The 6,900-nt window shown below is 36.3% G+C and overlaps 1 non-coding gene and 1 pseudogene across 1 annotated transcript; both read right to left on the bottom strand.

Annotated features, from left to right (window-relative positions):
• Positions 1–292: 292 nt before the first annotated feature.
• On the bottom strand, positions 293–364 carry LOC113627840 (small nucleolar RNA SNORD113/SNORD114 family). Its single transcript, XR_003435756.1, has one exon. It is a non-coding gene; the product is annotated as a small nucleolar RNA SNORD113/SNORD114 family (small nucleolar RNA).
• A 1,559-nt stretch (positions 365–1,923) lies between these two features.
• Positions 1,924–1,993, bottom strand: LOC113627827 (uncharacterized; annotated as a pseudogene).
• Positions 1,994–6,900: the final 4,907 nt, after the last annotated feature.

Raw genomic sequence — 6,900 nt, 5'->3', positions numbered from 1 at the left:
TTTCTTTACTCATGCATTGTTTCATTTATAATAAAAAAAAATATCCATAGGGAAGGTGGGAGGGAGACGCAAGAGGGAGGAGAAATGGGGATGTATGTATATGTATAGCTGATGCACTTTGTTATACAGCAGAAACTAACACACCATTGTAAAGCAATTATACTCCAAAAGAGATGTTAAAAAAAAAAATCCATACCCAAGGAACACGTAGCCCAAGAACAGGATCCTGAATATTCCTTTCTTATGCCACAAGCACCCTCACCATAGAGTGAATAACTAGATCTCTTTTTATAACGACCTCAGAGCTATAGAGTTTAATCAGAATCCTTAATTCCGACACCCCAAGATACTCATCATGGACCGAGACTTTGCATTTTTTCTCTTCTTCATTCATGTCTTCCTTTCTGGATCATTTTTACATGCATAAATTATAATACAATCAATATCCATGAATTATAAATGCCAAGAACAAGATGAGTGATTGTTACTAAGGAAGGTCTGTTCACACTTGTCCCACAGAACTAATACATTTAATGTCTTCTTTCAATGCACCTCTGTGTTGCATGTACAGATTGATCAACAGTTGTGCTTCATAGCAATGCCATATTGATAAAAGGTTTTTGCTTGTCTCTTTACCTAATTTGTCCGTATTGTAAAGATGGTAGAATAAAAACTATGAACCACCATCTTCCCTCACAACTAAAACAATGTAATTTTCTTCCTATGTTCTCCATCCTCAACAGGTAAATGACCTTGATCTTGATCAAGGAATGGATTTCTAAATATATTTGGGGGTCAAACTAAAATGGGATATTATGTGGCCCTAAAAATGATTAATCATGAACCTTGGTTCATAACATTCCCATTCTTGGTCGATGTTTGGTGTTCTTTAATTTTATTTATATATGTAAAACCAGTTTTTAAAAAATAACTCCTTAAAAATCCATGAACAAACTCCCCAAATTAAGAACATGAACTTTAACAGTTATTTATATTGGTCTCTGTGCTCTTTACTGACAAAGGCAACAGCTAAAATATTCGCCATTAGAAAATGATTGAGTTGGCTGTGGTATATTCATTCAGTGAAGGAAAAAGCCAATTCTAAATAGTCTATATTAGATGTTTTTAAATGGATGTGAGCTCTGCACTGCCAGATTAATCATCAACTTGGATCATATCACATTCTCATTATTGGTGCAAAAGCTGCAATCCTTTTTAATTTATCAACTTATTCTATTTTTAATTTTAAGCTATGTAGCAACAAGCATCATTGAATCCAACACCTAACTCAAGAATAAGGCTTTTAAACATTACGGTGCATGGCTGTATACTCCCTGCTCTTAGTTAATAGCCTACTAATTATTTTCACGAACTTTGTGCAGAATTGGATAAATTTTAAATCTAGCATCATGGCACATTCTCACAAATAATCCTAGCTTTATCTTACTTTATGACTGTACAAATCCTTTCATTTATTTATTTAATTTTCAATGGAATAATCTGACCAGGATTAGTCATTAACCTTACTTCACATCACATGCTCCATATTTGTTCATAGTCTGCCCTTTTTTAAATAATCATTTGAGATACAATCATATTAATTCAATAACTTATAACCATAAATAATTACCTGAGAATCTATACTTGAACACCAAAAATGCTAACAATTGCCCACAGGCTGATTACCCACAGAAATACATGACTAGATCATCCTCCCACCAACCCAGAATGCCAACATGGACACTCGTGTGTAACCTGTTTTGTCTTCATTCACTTACACATTTATTCATTTATTCATTCATGCACTCACTGATTCATTTACATCAATACACGCCATAACCAGGAACAACTAAGACCTAAGAACAGATCCCCAATTGGCTCTGAACTCTATTCCCCTAGAGGGAAAAACTAAGTCTTTTTCTAATGGACCTCAGAGTTAGGGTTTAATCAAAATTCTTGATTCATACACCCCAGAACTCTCATCATTGATCCAAGCTCTTGTTTATGGATTGTTTATGCATTCATTATTTACTGATTATTTCATTCATGGTTTCATTGAGTTAAAAAAAAATGATTCCCGTGAATCACAAAAACCCAAGAGCAAGATCTTTGAATATTGCAGAGAGCTGTTACAGCTATTTATTCCCCACAGAGCTAGCAAATGAGGTCTATTTTCAATTGGCTCTCAGTGTTTCACATATAGATTAATCAATAACCTTGCATCATGCCCATCCCATGGGCATGTAGTTTTACTACTCCCTGTTTACTCATCTTTCATCTAATTTCTTCATATTTTAAAAGTACTACAATGAACCTACTATCTTACCCCACAACTAGAGCACTGACAATACTTTCTATCTTTCTAGGTGCCCCCTCCTCCATGATTTAACAATCTAGACTGTTATCAGCTGAAAAATATTCTTTAAATGTTGTGCAAAAATAAAATGGAGTATTAAGCAACTGTGAAAATGAATGCAAAATCCCCCAACTTTATTTTTAAAGGATCTCAGTTTCACTAAAATGGATCAGTCTTAACCCATGGTTCATTACACTTTCTCAGCAGTGGTCCATATGTGACATCTTTTGATTTTATGTCTGCAGTGGCCACTCATTCCTTTGAAACAATTCCATGGACCACATGAATTACCTTCAAACCAAGAACACAAACTTTTTTACTTACATGAGTCCCTTTGCTTTTCATCCACAGAAGTGACAGCCAAGATCTTCATCATTGGTAATGAATAAATCAGATTGGGGTATATTGAATCTGTGCAGTAAAAAACAGATTTTAGAAAACTGAAGAGGCAGTGTCGATTTTTTTTAAGAGACCTTAGTCTTACTGTAACAGATTTATCATAAAACCCTGTTTGCATCACACTCAATTAGCCCAAAAATGGCCCTCTTTTTATTTATTTTTTAATTATTAATGTACATAATATGACGACAACTGTTAAATTTACATCCTAGTAGAATAATTAAAAACTATGCCTGTTCCAAATTCTTTCTATTAAACCTTACTCACATAGGTAAGAGCCCATATTACCTTCTTTACAGGTCTTCCTTGATTAGAATGAAGTGAATTTACAACATTGTTTCTTGATATATTCTCACCATGTTTGACCCTACTTTATGACTTTATTCATATATTTGTTTATTTTTTATTTATTTACTCATGGAATAACTTGTTCATTTTTTCAAAGCAAATGCAAAATGGTCTAAAATACTATTATAGGTAACTATCTCTATGGCTCTTTACCCAAAGTGGGCACAGCTCAGTCCCCTTTTATTTATACGCATGGCAGAAGAGTACAGTGAGATTAATAAACCATTTTTAATGACACAATATACTCATTGGTCCATGTTTGCCTTCTTTTAAATAACCTCTTCCTTCATTCACTAACAATAATATCACTTACATACCCCAGGTAAGGATCCTAAATAACACTAACATCTGCCCATAAACTCAATACCCACGGACTTCCCCAGTGGCGCAGTGGTTAAAAATCCACCTGCCAATGCAAGGGGCACAGGTTCGAGCCCTGGTCCGGGAAGATCCCACATGCTGCAGAGCAACTAAGCCCGTGCACCACAAATACTGAGCTCACGTGCCACAACTACTGAAGCTCACGCACTTAGAGTCCATGTTCCACAACAAGAGAAGCCAACGCAATGAGAAGCACACGCACTGCAACGAAGAGTAGCCCCGCTCGCCACAACTAGAGAAAGCCGGCGCGCAGCAATGAAGACCCAATGCAGTCATAAATAAATAAATTTATAAAAACTCAATACCCACAGAATAACAACTAGATGTGTTTTTCAAAAATGATACTGGTTGAGACAAACTGATCTAATCATAACTCCTCTCATGTCATGAATTCTTAATATTGGCCCATGCTTGATCTTCTTTAATTAAGTAGTTCTGTAATCGATTATTACATTTCCCTTTTCCCCCCTTTCTTAATAAAATTAACAACCACCAACCCAGAAACAACACTGACTCTTACATAGAGTTGCCCATAGGTTCCTGATCAACATGTTAAATGCCTTGGACCCTTCATTTATTAGAACTCAACTCCTCACAAATGTTTTAAGAATAATCTGTTTTTCATCAGATACTCTCATTGTTGGTGGTTATCTTGCCCTCTTTGCCTTCATTAAATAATACATTTATTTATTTACTCATTACTGATACACTAATAAAAGGATCTATACCTAAGATCTATCAAAGCTAAGAGCAAGATGCCTGCATTCCTAACTTCAGCTACAAGTTCATGTCCCGCCACGGCAGGGAATTAGGTTTGTTTTTATAATGGGCCTCAGGGTCATGGGGTTCACAATGGGCCTCAGGGTCATGGGGTTTACAATGGGCCTCAGGGTCATGGGGTTTAATCAACATCCTTGGTTTGGACGCCTCAGAGTGCTCATCAGTGATCCAGGCTTGGGCCTTTTTTCTTTATTCATTTATACATTTGTGTATTCATTCATTCATTGATTGACTAATCATGAATCAATATCCATTAATCACCACAAGGCAAGAATAAGATCTAAGAACATTACCACCTTCTGGTTTTTGCTCATTTCTCTCAGAACTAATACACTCTTTCTACAATGGACCCCATTATAGCACATATGGATCGATCAACCGTCTTCATGCAAACCCAAACTCATCAGGGCCATTCTTGGTCCTTTAATCTTTCTTTAATTTGTTCAAATTTTAAATGTGCAACAAAACAATCCAGGAACATCTCATTTTACTTCACTAACAATTTTCCACCTTTCCTTGTGTTTTGCCTCTCGATAGATTAGAAACCTAAATCTTTATCCCTGATGGAATGTGTAAATCAACAGTGGTAAATAAATAAATAAAGGAAAATAGTAAACAACTGTAAAATGAATGAAGCAACCTCTTTTATCTTTTTTTTTTTTTAAGTGGACCTCACTCGTTCAATCTTAGGTTAATCTGGGACTTCTCTGGCGGGCCAGTGGTTAAGACTCCGAGCTTCCAACGCAGGGGGCATGGGTTCGATCCCCGGTCAGATAACTAAGATGCCACATGCCACAGGGCTTGGCCAATTAATTAATTAATTAATTTTAAAAATTGAAGAAGAAACAAAGTTGGGTTAATCTAAAATTTTGTTTCATGGCACATTTTGCCAGTGCTCATTTTTGACCCTTATTATGTATTTATCTATTTGCTTATCTATCATTTAATTTGATTAGTCATGGATTAATTTAATCATATGGCTATCATTAATTAACAAGAGTAAATCCAAGCTCATATAACTCAATATCATAAAAACAAACAACCCAATCAAAAAATGGGCAGAAGGGGCTTCCCTGGTGGCACAGTGGTTGAGAGTCCGCCTGCCGATGCAGGGGACACGGGTTCGTGCCCCGGTCCGGGAAGATCCCACATGCCGCGGAGCGGCTAGGCCCGTGAGCCATGGCCTCTGAGCCTGCGCGTCCGGAGCCTGTGCTCCGCAACGGGAGAGGCCACAACAGTAAGAGGCCCGCGTGCCGCAAAAAAAAAAAAAAAAATTGGGCAGAAGACATCAATAGACATGTTTCCAATGAAAACATACAGATGGCCAACAGGCATATGAAAAGATGCTCATAACGCTATTAGAGAAATGCAAATCAAAACCACAATGAGGTATCACCTGTCAGAATAGCTATTATCAAAAAGTCTACAAAAACAAATGTTAGAGAGGAGGTGATGAGAATGCAAACTGGTGCAGCCACTATGGAAAACAGTAGTTAAAAAACTAAAAATAGAACTACCATATCATCCAACAATTCCACTCCTGAGATATATCTGGAAAAAATGAAAACACTAACTGAAAAAGATATATGCACCCCAATGTTCATAGCGGCCCTATTTACAATGGCCAAGACATGGAAGCAACCCAGAATGAATTTCTGCCATTTGTAGCAACGTGGATGGACCTAGAGAATATTATGCTTAGTGAAATATGTCAGACATAGAAAGACAAATACTATATAACTTATGTGTGGAATCTAAAAAATAATACAAATGAATGCATATGCAAAACAGAAACAGATAATAGAAAACAAACTTGTGGATATATTGTATAGCACAGGGAATTATACCCATTATCTTGTAATAATTTATAATGGAGTATAATCTGCAAAAAATACTGAATCACTATGCTGTAGAGCTGAAAATAATATAGTAAATCAACTATACTTAACTTAAAAAATAGTAAGCCCACAAGCAGCCCAAACTGAAACATTATAACATGAATTTATCTGTGAACCTTAAACAAACAGGTTGGAGCCTAGACTTCATATTCTTTACATGGACACCAGCAGTGAAGGATGTACTTGCTTTATAACTTAAAAGTGTTCATCACTGGTCCATGATTTGCCCCCTTTTAAATAACTGACTGTGACATAAATGTATTCATTCATTCCCTTACAATCCATAGCTTGGAATCCAAGGAAACTGATCAAAAACTCTGAAAAAAAAAAAAAGAAAAAAAAACACTCTGAAAAAAAGAAACGAAATTGAGTTATTTGTAGTGAGGTGGATGGACCTAGAGTCTGTCATACAGAGTGAAGTAAGTCAGAAAGAGGAAAACAAATACCATATGCTAACACATGTATATGTAATTTAAGAAAAAAAAAAAAGGTCATGAAGAACCTAGGGGTAAGACGGGAATAAAGACACAGACCAAAAACAAAAAAACAAAGACACAGACCTACTAGAGAATGGACTTGAGGATATGGGGAGGGGGAAGGGTAAGCTGTGACAAAGTGAGAGAGTAGCATGGACATATATACACTACCAAAGATAAAATAGATAGCTAGTGGGAAGCAGCCGCATAGCACAGGGAGATCAGCTCGGTGCTTTGTGACCACCTAGAGGGGTGGGATAGG

This window comes from Aethalodelphis obliquidens, unplaced genomic scaffold, assembly GCF_003676395.1.
Source record: "Aethalodelphis obliquidens isolate GAN/ISIS:26980383/991018 unplaced genomic scaffold, ASM367639v1 scaffold21, whole genome shotgun sequence".
NCBI classification, from domain to species: Eukaryota; Metazoa; Chordata; class Mammalia; order Artiodactyla; family Delphinidae; genus Aethalodelphis; species Aethalodelphis obliquidens.
The sequence above is the reverse complement of the archived record's forward strand: the minus strand, read 5'-3'. Positions and strand labels throughout refer to the sequence as shown.